The sequence below is a fragment of the Lepus europaeus genome, chromosome 4 (genome assembly GCF_033115175.1).
Source record: "Lepus europaeus isolate LE1 chromosome 4, mLepTim1.pri, whole genome shotgun sequence".
In the NCBI taxonomy this organism is placed as follows: Eukaryota; Metazoa; Chordata; class Mammalia; order Lagomorpha; family Leporidae; genus Lepus; species Lepus europaeus.
This window is the reverse complement of record NC_084830.1, coordinates 40424321-40449799: the sequence shown is the minus strand read 5'-3', so window position 1 is coordinate 40449799 and position 25479 is coordinate 40424321. Positions and strand designations below refer to the sequence as shown.

At 56.3% G+C, this 25479-nt stretch overlaps 1 long non-coding RNA gene across 2 annotated transcripts; it reads left to right on the top strand.

Annotated features, from left to right (window-relative positions):
- The first annotated feature begins 3999 nt into the window (after positions 1-3999).
- On the top strand, positions 4000-24879 carry LOC133758316 (uncharacterized). Of its 2 annotated transcripts, XR_009865785.1 has the most exons (5): positions 4000-4135; positions 16150-16439; positions 16855-16990; positions 24362-24486; positions 24585-24623. It is a non-coding gene; the product is annotated as an uncharacterized LOC133758316 (long non-coding RNA). The 2 variants fall into 2 exon arrangements; XR_009865784.1 differs by having other exon boundaries at positions 24362-24879.
- Positions 24880-25479: the final 600 nt, after the last annotated feature.

Here is a 25479-nt window from a genome sequence, read left to right as displayed (position 1 = left end):
TACACGCCAGGCGCCGTGCTCGGCTCCCCTGGGGTGGAGACATAGGCCCACTGGCAAGGAGCTGGTGGGCAAGTGAGGGTGGGATGGAGAAGCAGGCAATGAAGACAAAGCAGGGAGCGCGGGGGTTACTGGAGGCTCACAGAGGTGGGAGGGGGTCTCTGGGCAGAGGCTATAGGTAGTCAGAGCAGCCTGTCTAGGCAGGTGCGACTCAGCTGAGATCCAGCAAGAGCAGAGGGAGAGAGGAGCAGGTGTCCCAGGCAAACGGAAGAATATTTCATGCATCTGGAGCGCCAGTGCGGTTCATTCAAGCTCCTGTGTGTCAGCTGGGTGCAGGAACTGCTCTTAAAGGGCTCCCCTGGTGGGCACCCAGGAGTTCCGGAAAGGGAGTGTTTTCCGAGCCTCCAGCTGAGGCATGGCAGGCCGAAGGGGACGAGGCTGGAGTCAGACCGCGACACTTAGAGGAGGCACTGGCAATGGGAATGGACGGGGTGGGGTGAGGGTGGGGGGACACACTCCAGAGTCCCATAAGGGGAGGGGACCAAGACTAGTCCTTGTCCTCAGGGATCTTGACATGTGCAGTGCGTTCTCTTCAAATGTGAGGGAGCTGGAGACACGTAGCCCGTGCATAGCAATGGAGGTGTGTCCCAGCGCCGGAGGGAGGCAGAGCCCGGCTCAGCAAGGGCCGCCCCATGGGACCGGGCCTGGCTCCCAGAGAATCGGGCCTGGTGGAGGATCCTGCTGGGCCATGTAGTGGCGGCCTAGGAGCCCGTGCGCAGGACTGGGGCTTACAATAGTCCCTGAGATCACACAGGGTCCTACTTGATGATATTGGCTGCGGGAACCTCCGTGGGGTCCCAGGAGGAAAGGAAGCAGTGGCAGCCCAGAGGCACCTGGGGGAGGAGGAGGAGGAGAAGGGGGAGGAATCTACCCAGCCAGGGACGGTGGCAGTGACCCTGAAGAGACAGGACTGCGGAGTCACAGCCACTTGGCAGCCAGTGCAGTGACGTCATAGAATGGCCTCCTTCCCCGAGTGCCTGCTGCGGCCAGACCCGGAAGAAGCCAGGCGACTGTGGACAACATGGCTTGGTTCCCCCTCACCGCCCACAGTGCCCCTGCAGCACAGGTGGAGACGCTGTGTTCCCAGGAAGTGAGGACGCCCAGCCAGGGCGTGAGGGATGTGAAACCCTTCACTCCACACATCTCGAATGCCGGCCAGTGACTTAGGGTTAGCTATGAAATGTGTGAAAGCGAGCAGACGAGGTGGAACAGAGCGTTTGCCAAGTGTGCACCTGCTGCTATCACGTGCCTGACACAGAGGCAGGCCCTGGACCCATGATTCCTGTGCCTGTGGACCTGGGTCCCAGCAGGGAGACTGACAAGAAACAAAGCCAGAGACGCCATTGACTGTACAACGTGAATCCCCGCAGCTGCCAAGAGGAAGCCCCAGTGGGAGCCCGAGGCCCAGACCCTGGGCCCACAAAGCAGCAGGGACCCTGGGCTGGGGAGGGGGCTTTCAGCTCACCCTGGGTCACGGTGAAGCAGAGGCAGCCAAGAGCTTGTGCCTTCCCAAACTACATGGGAGTCACGGAGCCTTTTATTCCAAGGTGATCTTGAGTGGAAACTGAGTCCAACGTGCTCACAAATACAAGTTCAGCCGCTGTGGCTGAGGGCAGGGCTGCCTCCCCGCCCCCGGCTGTCTCCCAGAGGAGCCTCACAAAAGCAGCAGGGCTCTGTGGAGCCCCATCGGAAAACCTTGGCATCACAGCAGGGCTTGGCATTAACCGAACACTTACTAAGAGCTGCGCTCATTACACCATCTCATTTAGTTTTCTCAACAACCCTGTGAAGTCATCCTCTTTCTGAGGAAGAACCTGAAGCTCCAAGGGATTGATAGTGTAAATAAATAAATAAGAAGCTACTTCCAACCTGCTGATGGGTTTCCCTCCATGGAGTAAAACTGCAGTTACTCCCCATGGTCTGGTGATCACACACATGTCCAGCCTCATCACTACCCCCATACACACACACACACACACTCCAGCCACCCCTATATTTTTTAAAGGATTTTTTTTTTTTGACAGGCAGAGTGGATAGTGAGAGAGACAGAGAAAAAGGTCTTCCTTTTTGCCGTTGGTTCACCCTCCAATGGCCACTGCGGCCGGTGCATCATGCTGATCCGAAGGCAGGAGCCAGGTGCTTCTCCTGGTCTCCCATGCGGGTGCAGGGCCCAAGGACTTGGGCCATCCTCCACTGCCTTCCCGGGCCATAGCAGAGAGCTGGCCTTGGAAGAGGGGCAACCGGGATAGAATCCGGTGCCCCAACCGGGACTAGAACCCGGTGTGCCGGCGCCGCAAGGCAGAGGATTAGCCTGTTAAGCCACAGCCGGCCAAGGATTCTTTATTTATTTACTTAGAAGGTAGGGCAACAGAGAGAGATACAGGGAGCTCTTTCATGTGCTGGTTCACTCTTTTAATGGCTACAGCAGCCAGGTCTGGCCCAGGCTGAACCAGGAGCCCAGAACATAATCCTGGTCTTCCATATGGATACAGGGGCCCAAGTACTCAGGTCATCTTCCACTGCCTCACCAGGCACATGAGCAGGGAGCTGGATGGGAAGCATGGAGCAGCCAGAACTCAAGCCAGGCACTCCAATATGGGACGCCAGCTTGATGCTGCAGCTCACCCCGCTGAGCCGCCACGCAGGCCCCCGCACCGTCTCTCTGTAATTCACAGACCCAGCTCTGGTCCTCGGCCTTGGCACGTTTCCCATGCTTCTCCTAGTGGATACTTCCCTGTGGCCACTGGAATAAATCACACCAACTTTTTTTTTTTTTTTTTTTTTAAGATTTATTTATTTGAAAGGCAGAGGTACAGAGAGAGAAAGAGAGGTCTTCCATCTGCTGGTTCATTCCCCAAATGGCTGCAATAGCTGGGGTTGGGCCAGGCTGAAGCCAGGAGTCAGGAGCCTCCTCCACATCTCCCACGTGGGCGCAGGGGCCTGAGGACTTGGACCATCCTCTGCTGCTTTCCCCAGGGGCATTAGCAGGGAGCTTGATGGGATGTGGAGCAGCTGGGACTCGGCCCCAGGGCCCATATGGGACTCGGCCACAGCAGCATAGAGGGTAAGGAAGCATAAACGTTTGTCTTACGCTCCTGGGAGTCAGGAGTGGGTCGCACCCCTCCTGGGGGCTCTAGGGGAGGATCCATTCCCTTGTCTTGTGTGGCTTCTGGGTACTTCCTCGGCTTGGGGCCTGTTCCAGCAGCAGCCTCACGCTTCCCTGACCCTCTGACCTCCTCAGAAGGACTCTCAGGACCGCACAGGGCCCAGCCAGAGTATCCAGGGCAACCTCTCCTCCCAGGGCCCCTACTCACCACTTCTTTGTTGCCATGTAAGGTAAGGCACTGGCAGTCTGGGATCAGGACTGGCCTTGGGGGGGGGGGGGGGGTGATTCCACTGTCACATTCCACAACTCTGCCCGCCCTTCAGATCTGAGCGGGAGGGTCACCTCCCCCGAGGAAGCTGTCCCTGACCTCCCTGATAAGACCGTGGCTTCCCACAGGCCCTGTCCCTCCCACGGCTTGTCACGGCCAGGCCACAGTGTAACATCTGTTTGGCCAGTTGTCTGACGGATGCCAGGACTAACCCATCCTCAGAGACTGCACGGCAGAGCAGGGGATCCACAAACCTTTGCTAAACAAATAAAGGAACTTGCCCAGGGTCACAGCCACAGAGGCAGGATCTGAACTTTGGCCCAGGCAAGCTCAGACCCCCACCCCTCCCAGGTGTGTGGTCGCTGCCTTTACGCACGAATGCCTCCAGGCCTCAGCAGACCAAAAAAAGTCCTGTGATTTCAGATTTATGGGCTGGGAGGAGGGCCGAGGTTCCGGCTCCCCTGGCGGTTGCGGGAGCGGGGGCGGGAGTGGGGGTGGGGGGTGGGGGAGCGGGGCGCACAGCTGACAGGAAGAGAAAGCCAAGGGCAGCGCCGCGGGCACACCCACGGCGAGGAGCTGAGAGCAGGCGATGCCAGCGCGGAAGCGAGCTGTCAGAACCCGGGAGGAGGCGAGGAAGACGTGGGAAAGTGCAGTGTCATGGAGACCCAGGCAGGAGGCGTGGCCAGCCGGGCGCCGGGAGGCAGGTGCGCGGCCACAGGGTGGGGCCGAAGGTGGGCGACCCAGGGCCACCTGTCCCGCCCTGGCGGCTGGGCTGAGCTGCGCCTCCGCGGGGGCGCCGCCGGGAGCCACGGCCTGCGCGCCGGAGGCCGAGTGGGCGCTCGGTGCATTCGGGAGGAAACGCGGGGAGCCTGCACATTTCCGGCGCTGGCAGGGAACGAGGGTGGGTGCTGGGGCTTCGGGGAGATGCGCGTGGGTTTGCAGGCGCCTGGGGAGCGCCTGGGGGGGAAGCAGCGGGGAGTGAGGAAAGAGGGCCCGTCGTGGGCGTGCACGGGCTGGCCGGCAGAGCGGGGGATGAGTCAGCGCTCAGCGCCGCCGGCAGGAGGCTCGGGGAGGCGGCGCCGCATCCTGGCGACGCCCGCGAGCCGGGCCGGCTCCCCCGGGTGCCCTCTGCCCGCCGGGGTCGCCTTGGGGGGAGGAGCGGAGCTGCAGCCCAGCCTCCGCCCCAGGCTCCGGGCTCTCTCCCGGGGCCGAGCCGCCCTGGGAGGACGTGGGTGGGGCTGGGGGTAGCGCCTCTCCCGCCCGGCTTTCCCCGCAGCCTCTGACCCCCGCGTGTGAAGCTGGAGCTGCAGCCCTGAGCTAGGGTGGCGCCTCGGGACCTTTTCTGCGAACAAAGGCGTACATTAAAATACTCTGGATTACCAGCGGAACCAGTTCCATTGAAAAACGGTTCCCAAAATATATTTTTAAAACCGCATTTCTAATCTACCGGTTCCTTTCTCAGATGCATGAAAGAGCAAGCTCTGGCAAAGGGGCCGTGATTTCAAAGGGATGACGAACACGCACAGCGTGCGAGGACAGCTGCTTAGGCTGGGAAGGGAGTGAGCCAGCCAGCCGTGCGTGTTCGGTCCGGGTTAGTGAAAATAGCAAGGTCACTGTCACCCATCCAAGTTCTTGGACCCCTCCCCCACTGCTGTCCCTAACCCTGAAAACGTTAAGAGCTTCTGCTCTGAAGCAGTAGCCAAAAGCCCACCTTCCCTGGGGGATGCACTGCGGGCTCCCGGAAGCCCAGGCTGCTCCCCTCCCATCTTTAAGACATGCCAGAAATGCCAGCGCTTAGGTCTCTTCTGTTAGGTGTTAGCAAAACAGTCCCATTTGAAAGCGGCCTTTGAGGGTCCAAGGTAACCCAGTTGTGACCTGGAGACCTGGACTTGGGGCTGGCTGCGGGAGGGGTCCCCGGTGGGGTTGGACACCCCCCTGCAGGCCTGCGGTCTTCCAGGGGAGCCTGATGGCACGTCTTCGACCCAGGGCTCCAGTCTAGACACGCGGCAGGCGACGACCCCACCCGCAGTCAACCACCATAGCAAACCTAGCAATTGTCTGTGCCACCTCATGGGTTCTGCCTTCCCCAGAGGGAACGGCTTCCCGTGCACTGTCCCACAGCGGGGAGCTGGATGCCCGGCCACAAACCCCGAACTTCAGTCTCAGTTCTTGAGTAATCAGGAATCTCTCTTAAGCCCAGTAGAGTCTCAGCGACATAAGGGGCTGCTGGGTCGAGGGTGCGTTGTCCGCTGCAGGACGCTGTCCACATGCAAGGAGTCCTGGTTCTTTCTGGTTTCCTTTTGTTCTCTGCTCTACTCATAGTGATCCCTGTGGGGTTAGGGTGTAGGACATAATGGACAATGTCAGCTATATGCCCAAAGCCAGAGCATAGAGCCCTGTGTGTCTTGTTCAAACAGTCACCACTGTGGAGGGTTCCAGGGTGACTGGGCAGCACCTCCGGTTTCTCCTGGCAGTGCTGAGGTCTGGCTGTGCAGATGGCGGAGAGGAAGCTGTCGTGGTGGTGCCGCAGGTTAAGTCTGCATCTGAGTGCTCGTCTGAGTCCTGGCCGCTCTGGGAAAGCAGTGAGGACGTGACCCAAGAGCCTGTGCCCCTGCCACCCACATAGGGGACTGCAGCGGAGTTCCAGGCTCCTGGCTTCAGCCTGGCCCAGCCCTGGCTGTTGTAGACATTTGAGGGGTGAACCAGCAGATGGAAGATCTCTTTTCTCTCTGTCACTCTGCCTTGCAAACAAATCTTAAGGGGGGGGGGGGGGAGTAGAAAGAAGGAGGAGGGGGAAGGGAGACACTGCAGCCCTGGGGGATGCTGGCTGTGTTCCATCCAACCTTTGGGACTTTACTCTCCTTTTCAGGGTGTGCAGACTGGTGCTTTGAGCTGCTCAGGGTTAGGCTCTCTGGGCCTGGGTTGTTATGGGAGCTGGGATGTGAAACTGGAGGAGACTCTTGCCACCCCGTGTTACATCAGAGCCTTTATTTAAAAAAAAAAAAAAAGCAGGGGTGGGGGTGGGGGGAGTGCTAGCCCATGGCTCCATGGGAGTTTTGCCTGTATTTCCTGGTTATTGCTTCCCCCTGCCTTGAGTGCTGGTGGCCAGGGGCTCATGTTGGGGAGTCCCCAGCCTCCCTCCTGTGCGGGAGAATGAATTGGGACCCCCGGGGAAGCAGAAGCCGCCGGGGAACAAGCCCTCTGGAAGCACAGAGGGGACATTGTCGGGAAATGGAGCTCCCAAAAGTCACACACACTAGGGGCAGATGGCAGCTCTGCCTGCGTGTGGCTCGGTGGAGCCGATGCAGGAATACAGGAGAGGCGTTCAGAGCAGCGCCTTGCCAGGCTGGACAAACGGGGGTTCTTCTCCGACCAGCAGCCTTGGCTGCAGTCTCTGATGAGCCCATGGAGCCCTCCCTGCAAACCCCGGGAGGAGCCGTGTTCCCCGGGGCCCGTCTGGAACCTGCAAGGCCTCTGCTTGTCCATGAAGACCCAGCTCCTGTGGCACCGTGGCAGCTCTGGGGGACCTGCTTCACGTATCACGCAAAATGAAGTGGTCACTTGGTGCTGGGATCTGTGCTGAGCACTCATTCCACCTGTGTCACGGCTGACTCGGGTTTTGTAGGGCCTGATACTTGTACAATTTAACGGGCTTTCGTGTGTGTGTGTGTGTGTGTAGCCCAAGGCACTGGTTAGCTTGTCCCCATTTTACAGTTGTAAAGAATGAGACCAGAGGTGACAAGTGACTTGTTCCAGACCATGCTCGTGGCATCTGCACCACACTGGCATTCCCTGCCAGCCCTGGGGTAGTGGCGACATCCTCAGCTCACACGTCCAGTTCACAGCTTCCCTGGGGCTGCGTGGCAGTCTCTACCTTGCTGCCAGTGCCTCTCAGGGCCAGAGGCAGGTGCACGTGGGTGGCCCATACAAGGCGCTCAGTAAGTGCACATGGCGGGGCGGGGGTGGGGGGCAGTCAGGATGCAGCTTAGATGCCGGCATCCCCTAGCAGAGGGCCCGCAGTGGGCTCCTGGCTCCACCTCTCATTCCAGCTTCCTGCTAGGAAGGAAGCAAGTGATGACTCAAGTACTTGGGATCCTGCCACTGCTATGGGAGACCCGGACTGAATTCCTGGCTCCTGGCTTAGGCCTGGCCCAGCTTTGGCTGTTGTGGGCCTTGGGAGAGTGAATCAGCAAATGGAAGCTCTCCCTGTGTCTCTGCCTTTCTCCCTTTCAGGTAAATAAATGCCTAGGAAATGGATACGTGCACGCCACTCTCCCTCCTCTTTGCCCTTGGTCCCCACCAGTGCACCTGTTCCTGCTCCTATTCGCGGGTTCCCAGACTTAGCCTAATGTTCTGGGGAAAGTTTCCAGAGTGCAGAGGGGCAGGGAAAAAAGGATGCCCTTCCTCCAGGACCCAAAGGGGACAGCAGGAGAGAAGAGTTGGCTCACACATCCAACACCTGCTTATCGGGTACCCCTCTAGGCACAGTGGTGCATTGCTTAACCGCGGGGACACGTTCTGAGAAATAGATCATTGGGCAGTTTTGGTGTAGTAGGACCATCCCAGTGTGCATGTACACAAACCTGGCTGGCACAGGACAGTCCCTTAGCGTGGCCACTTGATACTATCAAGATACAGCCCTAGCTGGTGCAGCACAGCACCCTGGGAGCACCGACAAAAGGCGAATGTAGTAAACACACAAACAGGAAACACAGTTGCTTGTTATCATCAAGTACTGTGTCTTGTGAATTACCATGTGTGCGGCACTTTTCTCATCCGACCAGCAGTGTGGTAGCTTTGTTCACACGGGCATCACAACCCCACAGGAGCAAGGCTCGCGTGATGATGTTATGAGACCGTGTGTCACTAGATGATAGGAATTCTTCAGATCCATTACAGTCTTATGGGGCCACCATCGTCGATGTGCCCTGTCATTGATGGACGCATGGTGAGAACCAGAAATGACCCAACACAGGAGTCTCCCTGCTCCCGAGAAGGCTGCCCGCTACTGGAAGGAAGTCAGCCACAACAGTGTGAGGGCTGACTGATGGCCTTCAGAGCTGTGGACAGAAACAAAGCGGCCAAGGAGGACCAGGTCTGCTGGGTGAAGTGGGGTCTTGTGGAGAAGGTGGGATTTGAGCCAAGTCCTGTACAAGGTGAGGGAGTGAGCTGTTCACACCCTAGGGAATGGCTTTCGAGGCAGAAGAAACCACCAGTGCAAAGGCCCAGGGGCAGGTGCCTGTCCAATGAGTGGATGAGTGGAAGGAACAGCAAGAAGGCCTAGGGTGAGTGAGGGGGGGGGGTGGCCAGGTGGCAGGGGCAGTCGCTACAGGCTCTGGGGGCCGTGGTGCAGAGAGGAGAGAGGTGGGAACTGAGCCTTTGGAGAGCGGTGAGCAGAGTGAGCCGATCCACCTTTCATTTTAAAAGAACCCCTCCGTCTGCCAAGTCAGAATAAGCTACGGAGGGCAAGCATGGAATCTGGGCGACCAGTTAGACGCCTCTGCACAAATTGCCGGAAGCCAGGCAGGAGGTGGTTGCGATGGGGATGGTGTTGGTGGCTGTGGAGGGCTGGGAAGTTCTCCATTGCAAGGGGACTTTGAAGAGAAAGATGATGGGAAGAGGGGTACAAGCGGAAGAATGGCTCAGGTTCCTGCCTACGTGGAAAGATGGGAATGCCCAGGGGAGGAGTGGCTTCTGGGGGCGAGACCAGGATTTTGGGTTTGGACCTATTGAGCATAAGAGGTTTCTTGTAGTCAAGTGGGCAGCTGGGCTTATGAGCCTGGGCTTCGGGGGAGAGACTCAGGCTAGAGAAGTGACACTGGAGTCACCCACGCGTGGATGGCATTCAAGGCCGCGGGCTGGATGAGATCACCGCCAAGGATGCAGACTGAGAGGCGCTCCCAGGGCTGACCCCTGCCCCTCTCCAAGGGCTGCCAGGGCCCAGGGGGCAGGGAGATGATGCTGAGGCGGAGCAGCCAAGGCCAGCGGGGACCAGGGAGCGCGGTGTCCGGGAATCAGCCGAAGCCAGTGTCTGGAGGAGGAGGAGAAAGTGATCACCCGGTCCAGTGCAGCCGCTGGGGTGGTGTAGATGAGAGAGGGGGTCTTTGGTGGCCTTGGTAGTGGAAGCTACTGTAGGGCGGTGCTGGGGGAGGCTGATGGGAGTGGGTCTAAGAGGGCAGCAGAGGTAGGGAAACCGAGGCAGCGAGCGAGCCAGCAAGGGCAGCTCTTCTGCGGAACTTTGCTGCAGGGGCACAGGGAGAAAGGGCACGGGAGAGGCCGGTGTAGTGAGGTCGAGGGAAGGTTTTAGATAGTGGGGAAATCCCGGCAGGTCCGTGTGTTCCTGGGGACCAGGAGGGCATGGACAATGCGGAAGAGAGACGAGAGCGGGCTGTGGTGACAGCCCTGAGGTTGCGATGGGGCTTGGGATCTATGGCACAGTGAGATGGGGCAGCCAGCGGGAGGCCCTGGACTCTGACACGAGGAGAGAGGGAGCCGAGGAGTTGAGGATGGAGAAGGAGGTCCATGAGGGGCTGTGCCACGAGTTCCAAGCCAGGCAAGAGGTGTGGCTCAAAGCAGAGTGGGAGGGACAGGGAAAAGAGGGTGAGGTGGACGGACTGCCCGCGTCAAACGTTGTAGCAGGCTGCTTGGTGGCGCCCGCATCTTTTCTCCCCTTCTCCCGTCACAAGGGAGCCTTGCCGGGCAGGCTCCCGCCCAGATCAAGGCCAGAGTTCCCAGCCTCCCTTGTGACTGGGTCTTGGCTGAGCTCTGGCAGTGTAGGTGACAGACGCGAGGGCCCACGTCACTGCATTAACAGGACTCTGTTTGCCCTGCTCTGGTACCTTTCTGGAATGCTGGTGGCCCAGCCACGGCTGATTTCACGCCTTGGACCCCCTCGGCTGCCTGTGAAGCCAGTGGCCCCTCTCAGAGTGCTGAGCTGCACACACGGAGTGAGATAGTGAGGTTACAAAGGCAACAGCTATGGTCACAGTTGTGGTGCAGAGGGTTAAGCGTGTGCTTGGGATAGCCGCCTCCCCTGTGGGAGTACCTGGTTCGAGGCCCGGCTACTCTGCACTTGCTGCTAATGCTCTGGGAGGCCGGAGACGACAGCCCGGAACGTAGGTCCGTGCCATCCACGTGAGAGACTCAGATGGAGTTCCTGGCTGCTGCAGACATTCGGGGTGTGAACCAGCAGATGAAAGATCTCTCGCTCGCTCGCTCTCTCACTCTGCCTTTAAAATAAATAAATCTTTTATAAAAATCAAACAGGGGCCAGCACTGTGGCATAGCTGGTAAAGCCGCTACCTGCAGCACTGGCATCCCATATGGGCACTGGTTCCAGTCCCAGCTGCTCCTCTTCTGATCCAGTTCTCTGCTATGGGCCTGGGAAATCAGAAGAAGATGGCCCAAGTGCCTGGGCCCCTGCGCCTGCGTGGGAGACCCGGAGGAAGCTCCTGGCTCCGGGCTTTGGATCAGCCCAGCTCCGGCCGTGGGAGCCATCTGGGGAGTGAACCAGGGGATGGAAGACCTCTCTCTCTGTCTCTCTGTTAGTAACTCTGCCTCTCAAATAAATAAATAAATAAATCTTTTTTTTTTAAAGTAATAGTGACCAGAAGCGGTATTTCACAATAGCTGTAACGTCAGATGTGATAAGAAATATCTGATTTCTGTTGGAGGCAGCATCACGGTGCTCCTGGGGTGTGGCCTGCAGTTATCATGAAAGAAAATGCTAGCTCTCAGGTGGACCCTGGTGGAAAGCGGCGTGCGGGTTTCCCCGCGTGGTTTCAGAGAGCCCCTGAGTTGTGGCCAGCCCTATTTGGAGCATCTGTCTTTGCGGATGGGGGAACCACAGGAGGGGGGGGTGTGTGTGTGGAATTGTGTTCCCAAAAAACCCGGCGGGCCAGAGCCCCACTGCTGCCCTAGCACGGCCCAGCTGTTAAAGAGACAGGGAATTAGCACCCTGCCTTCGTCTCCCGGGTCTCCTGTGTCGTCATGAGAGCCAGCCGACGGCCTCACCCCAGCACCTCCTGAAACCCAACTGGGAGCCTCTGGACTTCCCAGCCCCGGTGGTCTGTAGTGAGCGCCCCTGCAGCCCCTACCACTCCACCAGGCCCGGGGCCCAGGCCCGGGGCTTCCCCAGGCCCCACCCCGGCGAGGCGGAGCCACGGCCACCTGTTTCCTGTTCTCGGCCTGCACCCGGGCCTCCTCCCGTCCGTCCTCGTGACTGCTGCGCCCCGCCCCGCCCCTCCCTCGGGCCCCGCCACACCCAGGGCGGGCGGATCCCTGAGCGCTGGGAGCAGGAATGTTAGAGGCCCGGCTGCTGTGAGGCTGGCAGGCTCTCAGCCCCTGCGGGAGATCTGGAGTCGCTGTGCAGCCAGGAGCAGCAGAGACGCCCTTAAAAAGGGAAAGGAGAGAGGGCAGGCGAGAGCCAACTGGACCGGGGCCAGGAGTGCAGAAATCCCAAGAGGTGGGCAGCGAAGGAAGTCAGTGGCGATTACAACAGGGCACCCACTAACTCAGGACTGCAGGCCGCTGCTTCCCACGGGGGGGTGGGGTGGAGGCTCTCCACATCCGTACCTGGGCCGCAGAGTTAGCCTCTACTGCCCTAAGGCCCAGAGAATTGAGTCACCTGCCCAAGGTCACACAGGCGGTGGCTTAGTAAGAGTCCAAATCTCTGTTCCTGGCCAGGCCCGGAGCTGAGCAGGAATGCATGAGCTGCTACCTCCCCCCCCCCCCCCCCCCCCCGGAGAAAGAGGAGGTCTAGCGCTTGCTCTAGGGAGTCCTCGGGCACGGGCTGCCCTGCTCTGGGTCGAGGTGCAGCCTGGGCAGAGAAGGGCGAGCTCCAGGAAAACCACTCTCTGCTCTCACGAAGTGGAGAGGGAGGCATCGCAGCCGTGGGAAGCCAGAGAGCGACGACTGAGCCAGAGCTGGTGGCCTCAACCCCGCTTCCGCCAGGGACAGCTGGCCCTGCCATCCTCGCCGTTACCTCTGGGGCCACAAGAAGAGAGAACTGATCAAGGTCTCAAACCTGGATGCAGCTCCTCTTGCCCAGCGCACAAGAGACAGAACCAGGACCTGCTGGGCAGGAGCTGTGTCCTGGCAAGGGCCCTAGAGTGGGGGCTGTGGATTTCCAAGAGCCGGAGGCAGGCGGGGACGGTCCCAGACTTGGTTGCATGTCCCCAACTTCTGGCAAAGGTTAGAGCTAGGGAAAGCAGCGTGGGGCAGCAGGCAGAGCTGGCACCGGGACAGAGACCCCACCCCTTGTGGGCGTGGTGGGGAGATGAGCCACCCCTCCTCCTCCCGTATGAGGGTCTCCGATCTGGCAGTGTCTGCTGGTGGTGTGATGCAATGAGAGCAGAAAGCAAGCGAGTGCTTGGTGTTCGCGAACACTGCCCTGGAGCTCTGAGTGTAGGTGGTGGGAAGAGGGGCCGGGCAGGAATGGGTTAGGACTCAGGGGGAGGGGCTGAGTGGACACCAGGCCCCCTGCCCCCCCCCCCCCCACGTGCAAATGTAGGGAGCCAGCCACCAATAGCCCCTGGGCAGATCTGTTCAACTGGACTTGGGGACCTGTTATGGTTTCGACCATGGCTCAGTGTGGGAGGATGGAGGCGGGGAGGGAAGGGCAAGGTCCCACGCATTAAAGGCTGGACTCTGGGAGTCCAGAGACTGAAGGTAATGGATTAAGGATGGAACTCAAGCCAGTCATGGCGTCTGAAGATGGAGCCTTGGAAAGTGAGTAGGTTGAGTTAGGCTCAGGGTGATGAGATTGACAGCTTTACCAGGAAAAGTGCATGGGTCGAAGACAAGCATGCTCCTCCCTCGCCATGTGTAGCACACGCTCCACCCTCATCAGGCTGGCTGACCTTGGACTGTGAACCTCCAAAACTGGGAACTGAAACAAACCTTCTCCCACCCCAAGGAGCTCCTCTCAGGCATCTGTTGTAGTGATGCAAATCTACTACCGGACCCATCTGGTTCCTGGTCAGAGAACTATGACAACCATGGAGCTTTGTGGAGGAGCTGCACTGGGCTTGTGCCCAATTTCCGGGGCTTTTTAAAATGCAATTTTATTTTGCTATGGAGATGGTGCTGCCTTAAGCTCATGTGCAAGCAACGAAACCCCTGCTTTATGAGCCGCCATGGGAGTCTGAGCTGAGCTACCCATCTGTGCCTCAGTTTCCCTCTACCCACACTCTCAGGGATGCGCTTCACCTTCTGACTCCCTCCAAGGGCCACAGGCTCCTGCTGTCGGCTGCTTGCCCTAGCTGTTGCCTGCGTCTGCCCCAGTCCTCCCTGCCTAAGACTGCCCGAGTCCTGTCGCGAGAGGAGCATGGGTCCCCAAGCCCCCTCCGCCCACAGCACCCTCAGGTGGCCACACAGTTTGGGTGATCCATTCGCTCGTTCAGTTATCAAATCCTTTGCATGAAGCCTTCTTTTGTGAAGTAGACCCTGAGCCAGAAGCAGGAAATAGCAATGGCCTCTTTAAACTGAGAGATGGACAAGGTGACGAGCAGCTCACGTGCCGCCCACAGCCGGGCAGAGCAGAGAGCGCAGAGAGAACATACAGAAGGGGGTCTGCCCCACCCTGGGCACCCATGGGAGGTTTCCCGCAGGAGGCAGCATCTGAGAGCCTGTGGCATAGTGGGTTAAAGCCGCCGCCTGCAGTGCCAGCATTCCATGTGTGTGCCGGTTCAAGTCCTGGCTGTTCCACTTCTGATCCAGTCTCTGCTATGGCCTGGGAGAGCAGTAGATGGCCCAAGCCCTTGGGCTCCTGCACCTGCATAGGAGACCCGGAAGAAGCTCCTGGCTCCTGGCATCGGATCAGCTCAGCTCTGGCTGTTACGGTCATGTGAGGAGTGAACCAGCAGATGGAAGACCTCTCTCTCTCTCTCTCTCTTGCTCTACTTCTCTCTGTAACTCTTTCAAATAAATAAGTATTTTTTTTAAAGGGGGGCACTGGAATCAGCCAGCATTTTGGCACTAACGTCCGGCTGCAGTGTGAAGGGTGGCGGGCACTTGGCAGGAGGGCCAGGTAGGAGGGTGCTGCAGGAATCCAGGTGCCCGGTGGTGGCGGCGGCTGGCAGCAGGTTACAGGAGAGGAGCCAGAGGCAGGCCTGGGGGCAGAGAGGAGGGGACTCCCAGGTTCCGGGCTTGGTCTGCTGGCTCGAGGCACTGCGGCGTTACTCACAGGGATTCCAGGAGGAGCGCAGGCCTGGGCAGGCAGGAAAGGGTGACCCCACCTTGGAGTGGGTTTAAGGTGCTGTGGGGCCTCCTAGTCCAGATGACCCAAGGGGCAGGTTTATCAGAGTTTGGAGCTGGAGAGACCAAGTGGGGGAGGGGCTGAGGGCGCACATGGCAGGGGCGGTGGCCCCAGCCCAGGAGGCGCAAGGGAAGAGGGGGAGCCCCGTGGGAAGGAGGTGGAAGGAGCAGCATGGCCACGTCCACTTCCGGCTGCAGGAGGTAGAGGAGGCCCTGGGGGAACCGTAAGAGGTTCCGTGCAGCTGCGACAGAGGCCAGGGTGCGAAAGGGGCTCTGGGCGGCTGGAAAGCAGTTCTCAGGGGCATTCGGGAGCCTGTTCACACTCTGAGTTCTGCCCTGGGGCGATGGGGACCCATGCAAAGGTTTTCAGCAGGATGAGATTGGCCTGTGTGGGGCATGCGTGGGGGGAGGGGCCTCCCTCACTCTGTGAGCTGCTGGAGTTCCACAGATTCATAGGGACCCCAGAGACCCTGGGAGCAGCACCAGTAGAGAGCCTAGGCCGGAATCCCCTTGCCCCACTGTCCCTACCTGGAGGGTAAGAGATGCCATACTTGTCTCCTTGGGGATGTGGTTGTGTCTGTGGGGCGGCTCTGAGAGTGTCCTGTGAGGGTCTTCCAGGGCACGATGGGTGTCCCCTGAAGGGAGGTTGGTCTGCTGGGCCGTCAGGCTACAGGTTTCAGGGGTGCCATGGCCAGAAGCCTGGGAGGCAGGAGTGCGAGAGCCCTCGAATTCCCAAATCCAAGCACCTGTGTTGACGGCATGACCATGTGTCTGTCAGGTGGGGTGACCGGATGGGCATGGGAGGCTGGGGGTCACTCTGAACACCCTGGGTTGTAAAGGACCGAAAACCCAACCCCACTGGGGTAAACACAAAAGGGAAATAACAGCCACATCGCCTGTCACTCATTGCTTCTCCTCGCCCTGGGTCTAGGCTCCTACGTGATGTCACCGTCACCGGGGCCACACCCAGCTCTTCACTTCCTCTGGTTCCACTCTCAGCTGCTCTTATTGGGGTGCCAGGCTGGCTGCGCCACCTCCAGGCTCACTGCCCCCCTGGGCTTAAGCCCTGGGGGAGCAGAACACTCCTCTATGGGCAGCCACACCACCACCTTCCTTGTGTCTCCTTGGCTCTGATTGGGTCATTTGCGCCTCCTTAAAAAAAATCCTATAGCTGGGAAAGTCTGTCCCCTGGCTGGCCAGGCCTCAGCCAGAGGCCTTGACATAGCTCAGAGAAGGAACGCAGGGTGAGCTCCCCCAGGGCAAAAATCACTGTGGCTGCCAGGAAAGGGGCAGTGGCCCCTTGAGAGGTGTGCCCTGTGACCAGCTTCCCACGGCTGCCCTGGTGGTCCTGACCTGTGCTTCCCTCTGTTCGAGAAGCCAAGCGCCAGGGCCGCGTGCAGCCCTGTCCCCTCCCTGACACACACCCTCCGTCTTGCACCGTCCTCAGTTGCGTCTTTTGCAGGAAACTGTCTACGGTCACCTGGAACCTGTTCTCCTAGCTCGACATGTACAAGAGGGCCAGTCCTGCGTGATGACCTAGGATTGGCTCTGAGGACGAGGGCATGTGCACGAAGCTCGGGATCCGGCTGCAGCTGCACGGCCACCCTGAGGGCTGCTCCCTGGCTCATGACAGGCTCTGAAAGGACCCCGGCCTTCAGCTAATGGGACTATGCAGACCAGCTCTGCCACCCCTGCCTATGCCGCTCACCACTGAAGCTCCCCGAGCCTCCAGTTTCTCATCCGCAAAATGGGGTTAGTAATTCCTTCGCTCAGGGCTAAGGGGAGTCACATGTGGACGCCAGCCAAGCTCCTGGAGCACAGGGCACTTTCGGTTGTTTTTCTTAGCTATTATGGACCGATACTAGTGTAAAAATACAATAAAATGAATAATAAAAGTTAAATTTAAGAAGGTACTCAGAATACCAGCTCCAGCGTTTCGTTATTGCAGCGTCCAGCGGCAGTGTAACCTCCTAATGCCTGCTCTCTGTCTCTGTGCCGTTCTTGGGGGCGAGCTGGTCACAAACACTTCCAACCCCAGAATGGACGCACGGACCCCACACCGAGTAACATTGCCCTGGAAGGATCCCCGCAGATGGCAGTGGAATTTCTGGAACATTCTCTTCCTTGTGTGATTATTATTTGACAGCTGACCTCTTTCCCTTTGCAGTCCAAGTTGTCACTGGAGTGTCGTCCTGTTGGCTGGTTGAATACCAAAACGAATACTTGTGTGGGAAGCCAGGAGCCTCAGCAGCCCCCTACTCAGGATGTCAGGAGCAGCGGTAGCAGACAGTCTCTCTGACCACGTAGGTCTGATAATTTTGTGGTAACAAAGCCCACTGATTGCTCTTCAATACCCATTCTTCTCTTCTGCCATAATAGTAGTTTTTGGTGGGAACATGGTTTCCCAGCTAAAGACTAGATTTCCCAGCCTCCCTTGCAGCTAGGCATGGTCATGTGATTAGGAGTTAGCCAATGAGGTACAAGAAGAAGTGATTCCTAGTCTCTTGATTGGACTAAAGCAACTTTGGAGGGGAGAGAGAGAGAGAGAGAGAGAGATATCTTCCATCCACTGCCTCACTTCTCAAATGCCCACAGCATTCAGGACTGGGCCAGGCTGAAGCCAGGAGCCAGGAACTCCATCTGAGTCTTCCACATGGGTGGCAGGGGTCCAAATACCTGGGCCGTTGTCACTGCCTCCCGAACACATTAGCAGGAAGCTGGATCAGAAGTCGGAGTAGCTGGGACTGTGTGAGCCGGATTACGACCCTGTTAGGAGATGTGGGCATCCCAAGCAGCAGCTGAACCCGCTGCACCGCGACACTCGCTGCAGATCTGGTCCCAGGAGCCTCACAGTAGCCCTTCGAGAGAGGGAGACGCTGTTGCCTACCCCCCACATTCTGCCCTCTGAGAACTGGGATGGGGTGGCCAGGCAAGCAGAAGGTGCACAGGCCACAGAGCTGAAGTTGCTCAGCCCACCTCCGATAGCCGCTAATCGCCCTAAGTGCCTACCGCGTGCTGGGCCCTGAGCTAAGCGCTCCCCGAGCAGTGGGAAGCAAGGCCACGAGGGCCTGCCCCCGAAGCTTGCTGCCTGGGTGCGAGGAGACTTGGGTTAAGCATTACATTCTACAGATGATAACTACGTAAGTAACGCTGGGATACAAGTCAGAAAGGACAAGAATTGTTGGGCCAAAGTCACGGAGAAGTTCAAGGTTGGGCTTGGGCATGGAGTCAGGGACAGAAGGCTTGTCACTTTAGGGGCTTGGGGAGGAGGGAAGGAGCTTAGGAACTCGGTCTGCACCTGCAGGCTGTCGCATGTTTATGGAGACACCTTGTGAGTGTGGCACCTCTGCCCGAACAGGCCTGAGACAAGATCCTCACGTGGTCTGGGCTTTACTCCAAGATGATTGCTTTGCAAATGTGTTGTTTAAAAAAGGAGCTGTGTCTTCAGCTATTAACAAAATAAAGCCCCATCTCCCATCCCTCTCCTCAGCAGATAATGTTTTAGGTAATGTGGGTTTTGTTTTGTTTTGTTTTTGTTTTTTGCCATTGAGGAACTAAGAGCCCCCTTGCTGAGAGCTTGAAAGAACCAGAGCTGGGGGCTGGGCCTCTTTCTCTTTTTGTCCACACAGCACCATGGGCCGGCTAGAAGTTTCTGGAAGCCGGTCTGCTTTATCATTTGGTGATGAATTTGTCTGGAAGTCTCCCACTGATAACCTGACTCCCGTGGCCCGCCGTGTCGTCATTCCCTAGGATTACTGGATTTGTGCTTGCAGCCCCCCTGCACAGCAAGGGAGGAAGTAAGGTGGGGGGGGTGCGTTGCCCAAGACTTATCAGTTTAAACGTTAAAGGAGCAAAGTTCTGTCTGTCCAGCCCACAGCTCAGCCGTCTGCTGCCAGCTTAGGGAGATTGCGTACCGTGCGTGAGCATGGTCCTCCCCAGCCCTGAGGCTCAGGCTCTGTGCAGACATCTGCTTCTGCTCCGTGCAGATAGTTACGAGGAGCTGGAGGGGCTTCGCCCGAGGCTCCCCTCCTGGCTTCCTGGGGGCAGAGGTGTGCAGGAACCCCAAGGGCTATCTGGCAGGTGTGGGTGGTGTCGTTAAGGCCGGGAGCCAGTGGAGTCAGGGGCTGGGGAAAAGCCAGGAGCTGTGGCATCGTGGAATTAGACTCACCTGGCAATGCCTAGGTAGCTGTCTACCCTCCCTCCCGTCCCCATGTCCCAGGCTTTCTCCTGCCCACACCCTGCTGCTCCCTCTCAGGCACCAGCCCTGGGGCCCAGCAGCCGAAAGATTCAACACAGCCTCCCGCTCAGCCAGGCTGGGAGCTGCTCAGCCCCCAGGAATCAATCTGCGGATGTCCCACCAGGCAGCAGCACTGAGCGAGGGCACACGCCCACATCCGCCTACCCCCACACACGAACTGCACGCCACACAAGACTCTAGTCTGTACCTAAGAGCGCGTCTCCTCAGACGCAGGTCAATGGGGGAATAAGCAGGCTACACACACACACAAATGCTCGCACACACACTTTTATGCACTCACACGCACATACACACGCACACCCATATATGCGTGCACACACATACACACCAAACTTAAGGGTAATAAATTCTAGTCGTGTGCTTTTAAAATTGAGAGCAGGGACATAACAGCAGTTTCATAAACGACAATTGTATGAACACATGTTAGCAGAGCAGAGAGGGTAGTCATCCACACCGCCACCCCCCCATTAGAGCAAAGGGAATGGAGAATATGGATGGGGAGGGGAGCAGTGAGAGAGAGAGAGAGAGAGAGAAAGGACAGAGAGAGGGAGGAGAGGGGGTGGTTGTGGGATGAGCCCAGGTTAGAGAAAGGCTCATGCCTCTCCCGGGTGCCATTTCTTGTTTTAATTGAGCACCTACTATGTGCAGGCCCTTTGCTGCCAACTTTCACTTTGGCTTCCACAACACAGCTGGGAGGGGGTATGATGAATTTTGTTTTGTGCATAAAACATCTGAGCATCAGAGGTTAACTGCCATGGACAAGGCCTTGCCGTGGACCCAGAGCCACCTGACTCCAGGACCCTGGCTGCGACTGAGTGCCTTCCTGGAGGGATCCTGGTATCTTACGTGGGTCTGACATTCCTGATGCCTGCAGCAGTGCCTGGCACACAGTGGGTCCTTCCTCAGTAAATACGTGGTGAATGAGAGCAGAGCAGTTGTGGGCATCCAGTGGGATGAGGTGGGAGGGGCAGGAGAAGGAAGAAGAGGAGACCAAGACAGGCCCCCACTGTGCCTTCCAATGTGGGTTTTCACGTGTGCCCTCAGCTCTCACCCAGGCTACCCAGAGTGGAGCACAGTGAAGAAAAGGGAGAGGGGAAGGAGGCCCAGCCTGGTGCAGCCCAGCGGATCCTGGGCAGCTGACACTTGTGTGTTACCCCCTAACCCCCCCACCCCCCACCCCACTCTGGGGAATCCCCCAAAGAGCTCTGAAAACACCTGCACCCCAGGCCCCACCCCCAGAGGTTTTGCCTTACTGAGTTTACTTAATGCTGCACCATCCCTGTACCCAGGGATAAATCCCTCTTGGTCAGAGTGAATGAGCTTTTTGATGTGCTGTTGGATTCAATTAGGATTTTTGCATCCCTGTTCATTGGAGATATTGATCTATAGTTCTCTTTGTTGTATCTTCTGGTTTTGGAATTAAGGTGATGCTGGTCTCCTAGAAGGAGTTTGGGAGGATTCCCTCCCTTTTAATTGTTCGGAAAGCTTAAGAAGAATTGGGATTAGTTCTTCTTCTTCTTTTTTTTTTTTTTTTTTTTGACAGGCAGAGTGGATAGTGAGACAGAGAGAGAGAGAGAGAGAAAGGTCTTCCTTTTTGCCGTTGGTTCATCCTCCAATGGCCGCTGCGGCCGGCGCATCGCGCTGATCCGAAGCCAGGAGCCAGGTACTTCTCCTGGTCTCCCTTGCGGGTGCAGGGCCCAAGCACTTGGGCCATCCTCCACTGCCTTCCTGGGCCATAGCAGAGAGCTGGCCTGGAAGAGGGGCAACCGGGATAGAATCCGGCACCCCAACCGGAACTAGAACCCGGTGTGCCGGCGCCACAAGGCGGAAGATTAGCCTGTTGAGCCACGGCGCCGGCCAGTTCTTTTAAGTTTGGTAAAGTGCAGCAGTGAAGCCATCTGGTCCCGGGCTTTTCTTTGTTGGGAGGGTCTTTATTACTGAGTCAGTCTCCAACTTGGTTATTCTATTAGCCTATTTAGGTTTTCTATGTTTTCATGACTCATGTTTTCATCTTGGTAGATTGCATGTGTCCAGAAATCTATCGTTTCTTCTAGGTTTTTCCAATGTGTTGTCATATAACTGTAGTAATTCCTGACGATTTGTTCATTTCTGTGATACTTGGTGTTACATCTCCTTTTTCGTCTCTGATTTTATTAATTTGGGTCTTCTTCCCCTGACCCTTTTTGGCAGGTTGGTTGGGCCAATGGTTTATCAATTTTGTTTATTTATTTATTTTTTAAATAGCTCTTCATTTCATTGATCGTTTGTGTGATTTTTTAAAAATTTTGATTTTGTTTGTTTCTTCTCTGATTTTTATTGTTTCTTTCTACTAATTTAAAGCTTGGTTTGTTCTTGTTTTTCTAGGTCCTTGGGATGTATTGTTGGATCGTTTATTTGATACCTTTCCAATTTCTTGGTGGAGGCACTAATTGTTATAAACTTTCCTTTTAACACTGCTTTTGCTGTATCCCATAAGTTTTGATATGTTGTGTTGTCATCTTCATTTGTTTCTAGGAAATATTTTGATTTCTTCTATGAGTCACTTCATTCAGGAGCATGTTGTTCAATCTCCATGTGTTTGCATGTTTTCTGGAGTTTCTTGTGTTGTTAATTTCTGGCTTTATTCCATTGTGGGCAGAAAAGATACATGGTACAATTTCCATGTTTTCAATTTGTTGAGACTTATTTTTTGTTGAGACTTACTTTATGACCTATTATGGGCTATCCTAGAGAAAATTCCATGCACTGTTAGAAAGAATGTATTTTCTATAGCTGTGGAATGAAATGTTCTGTAGATATCAATTAGATCCATTTGGTCAAGCGTGTAGATTAGCTCTGTTATTTCTTTGTTGATTTTTTGTCTAGCTGATCTGTCCATTGATGGAAGCAGGGTGTTGAAGTCCCCCATTACTATTTTATCGGGACATATGTCTCTCTTTAGCTCCATTAACATTTGCTTTAAATAGCCAGGCACCTTGGCATTGGGTGCATATACATGTACCACAGTCCCATCTTTCTGTTGAATTGATGCCTTAATCACTACATAATGCTCTTCTTTGTCTCTTCTAACAGTTTGGTCTTAAAGTCTATTTTGTCTGATATTTAGGATGGCTACCCTGGTCATTTTTTTATTTCTGTTTGCAAGGAATATCTTCTTCCATCCTTTCACTTTCACTGTGTGTCTTTGTTGGTGAGATGTGTTTCTTGTAGGCAGCAAATAGATGGGTCTTGTTTTTTAATCCGTTCAGCCAGTCTATACCTTTGATGGAAAAATTCAGGCTCTTTACATTCAAGGTTATTATTGATAAGTAATGACTTGGTCCTGCCGTTTTGCCCATAAATGCTCCTATTGTTTGCCTTGGCCCTCCTTTGTACTTTTAGGAGATTTTCTGCCTTCATATTTTTTTCATGATGCCGATGCCTTTCTCGGTTTCTGTGTGTAGCACATCCTTAAGTATCATTTGTAAGGCTGGCTTAGTGGTGACAAATTCCATTTCTGTTTGTTTTGGAAGGCCTTTATTTCAGCTTCATTTATAAATGAGAGCATCGCTGGGTACCGTGTTCTGGGTTAACAGTTTTTTCTTTTAGGACTTGGACTATGTTTCTCCTTTCTCTCCTAACCCAAAGGGCTTGTGACAAGGGATCTGTCAATCTAATTAGAGTTCCTTTAAAGGTAATCTGGTGTTCCTCTCTTGCACAGCAAGTGCTCATATAAGTGTTGGTTAATATGGTTCTGATTATGTTGTGCAAAAGTATGTGTACCCTGCTGAATAAAACTAGGGAATAGTAGTTATCAAGTTCTGGGGGGGGGGGGGGCATTTTTTTTAAGCAGGACTGCATTGAACTGGAGACCTGTCTTTATCTCAATTTTTTTAAAACATGTATTTATTTATCTTAAAGGCAGAGTCACATAGCGAGAGAGAGAGAGAGAGAGAGAGAGAGAGAGAGAGATCTTCCATCTGCTGGTTCATTGCCCAAATGGCTGCAATGGCCGGGACTGGGCCGGGCCAAAGCCAGGAGCCAGGGGCCTCCTCCAGACCTCCTCATGGGTGCAGGAGCCCAAGCACTTGGGCCATCCTCCACTGCTTTCCCAGGCCATTAGCAGGGAACCGGATCAGAAGTGGAATAGCCAGGACATGAACCAGTGCCCATATGGGATGCCGGCACTGCAGATGGTGGCTTAACCTACTACGCCACGGTGTTGGCCCCCTTTATCTCAATTTTTTAAATGTTTATTTATTGTAAGCTACTTGAAAGAGTGACAGAGAGAGAGAGGAGAGAGATCTTCTATTGATTCACTCCACAAATGCCCACAATAGCCAGGGCTAGGCCAAGCCAAATCCAGAAGCCAGGAACTCCATCCGGGGGTCTCCCACGTGGGTGGCAGGGGCCCAAGCTCTTGCGCCATCATCTGCTGCCTCCCTGATGCATTCACAGGAAGCAGACTAGAAGTGGAGTAGCCGGGACTCAAACTGGCTCTCTGATATGGACAGCGGCCGAACCAGAGCTGCACCACAATGCTGGCCCCTTTATCTCGTTTTTGAAGCAACCCTCTTCAGCAAACGTCAGTGGGCCACCACGGGCAGGGATCGTGATCTTGGGACCGTCCCACCTGGAGCAGAATGCGCCCTCTGACCTCCAGCCTGCCCTGTGACCTTGACAAGGCTAGTGGCGTCCTGTTGGAAGGGGTGTGGTTGGAAGCTGGCCTGGAAGGCAGGGTGAGACCTCTGAGCGAGGGGGGGTTGGGCACATGACTCACAGGATAATTGCTGCTTGCCACAGGTCCCCAGGGACTTTTGACTCACCTGTCTTGACTGAAAGCGATTAAGAGGCTTGAGAAAGAGGAAAGAGGACACGGTTGGAGACGAGGAGACATTCCCAGGCTATCAGAGCCAGCCCCAGGCCTGTTCTCCCTGAGAAAGGGCAGGGAGACCCCACAGGCGCCCAAGTGTCTTCAAGCTGGGCCTGAAAACCACGGCTGGGTTGGACTTTTTGCAGTTTCCCAGTCCTGCTGGTAGCTGCTTGGGCCCCCTGAGGGCGGGGAGGAGAGCCCAGAGCAGCAGGGGGCTGGGCGGCAAGGCCTGCTTTCCCCTGCACAGCCTCACACAGCACTGCAGAGACCTCCGGGCCGCAGCTCTGCAGCCTGAGTTACCTGGAGATTTTTACTGGCTCCTGTCTGCCTGGTGTGAGAGCGGGTGTGACCTGGAGGGAACTGGATGCTAGCCCTGGATTCATCTGAATCAGGAGAGGGTGTGGAGGGGAGAAACAGCCCTGCAGCTGAGGAGAGCAGGCGCTCTCCCCTCCTCTGCCCTCCCTCCAGCGTCTCCATGAGAACCCCGCCTCGCCACCTTGCTGCCTGCCCCCCACTCCGTGCCTTTGCACTCACTCTTCCTCACTCCCCACTTCCACTCTGCAGACACCCAGCCTTCAAGACAGAGCTCCGTGAACAGTTCGTGCTTATTGAGGCCCTACTAAGTGCCGGGAACCATGCTAAGCATTTTACGTGTGTTACTCCCTGAATGCGCAGAGCAGCCCATCAAGGTTGGTACTGTGAGCACCCCATCTTAGAGATGAGGTAACTGAGGCTGGCACAGCCAGACACAGGGAGCTGTTATTGGCAGGGCTGGGTTCAAAACCAGGGCTGCTGACTCTGTACCCTGCATGAGCCTCCAACACCCCCTAGGAAGTAAAAAGCTCCATGCACCCAAGATGCAATTCACGAGCAGACTCCACGCAGGTTCCCTCTGCTCGCGTGTACGGCACCCCGGTCTGCATCTCGCTCCAGGGCTGCGGTCATTGCTCCGCACAGGAATGGCCTATGCAGAGCAGTAAGTGTTGACTAAAGGTGAAGGAATGAATGAAACAGGTAAATAACACAGCAGGAAGCCCGTGACAAACTGCAAAAGAGGGATCTGAGCAAAGGGCAAGGTATTTGCAGAGGGAAGTGGTCATCTGTGTGTATGGTGGTGGGGGGGGGAATCGGGGAAGCCTTTCTGGGGGGAGGGGAGGTGGCCTTGGGCCTGGCTGGGTGTGAGCCCTCGGTGTGGGGAGGAAGAGAGCATGAGCAGGAGAGAAGGGAGCGACCAGGAAAGGCCCCCGGGGCCCACACATGGGGAAGGCTTCGCTGTGGATTAGGGGAAACACAGCAGCAAGGCAGGGGAGCAGGAAAAGAGGGGTTCAGTGGAGGACACGGGTGTGATGGGATGAACTATGCCTGCGAAAAAACTGACACAGTCTTGTGGCACAGCGTGTTAAGGCGACATCTGCATCCCATATGGGCACCGGTTCGTGTCCCGGCTGCTTCACTTCTGATCCAGCTCCCTACTAATGCTCCTGAGAAAGCAGTGGAGGATGGCCCAAGTGCTTGGGCCCCTGCCACCCACGTGGGAGACCTGGAAGAAGCTCCTGGCTCCTGGCTTCGGATTGGCACAGCTCCAGCATTTCTGGACATTTGGGGAGTGAACCAATGGATCTCTCTCTCTCACTGTAACTCTGCCTTTCAAATAAATAAACAAATCTTAAAAAAGGAAAGAA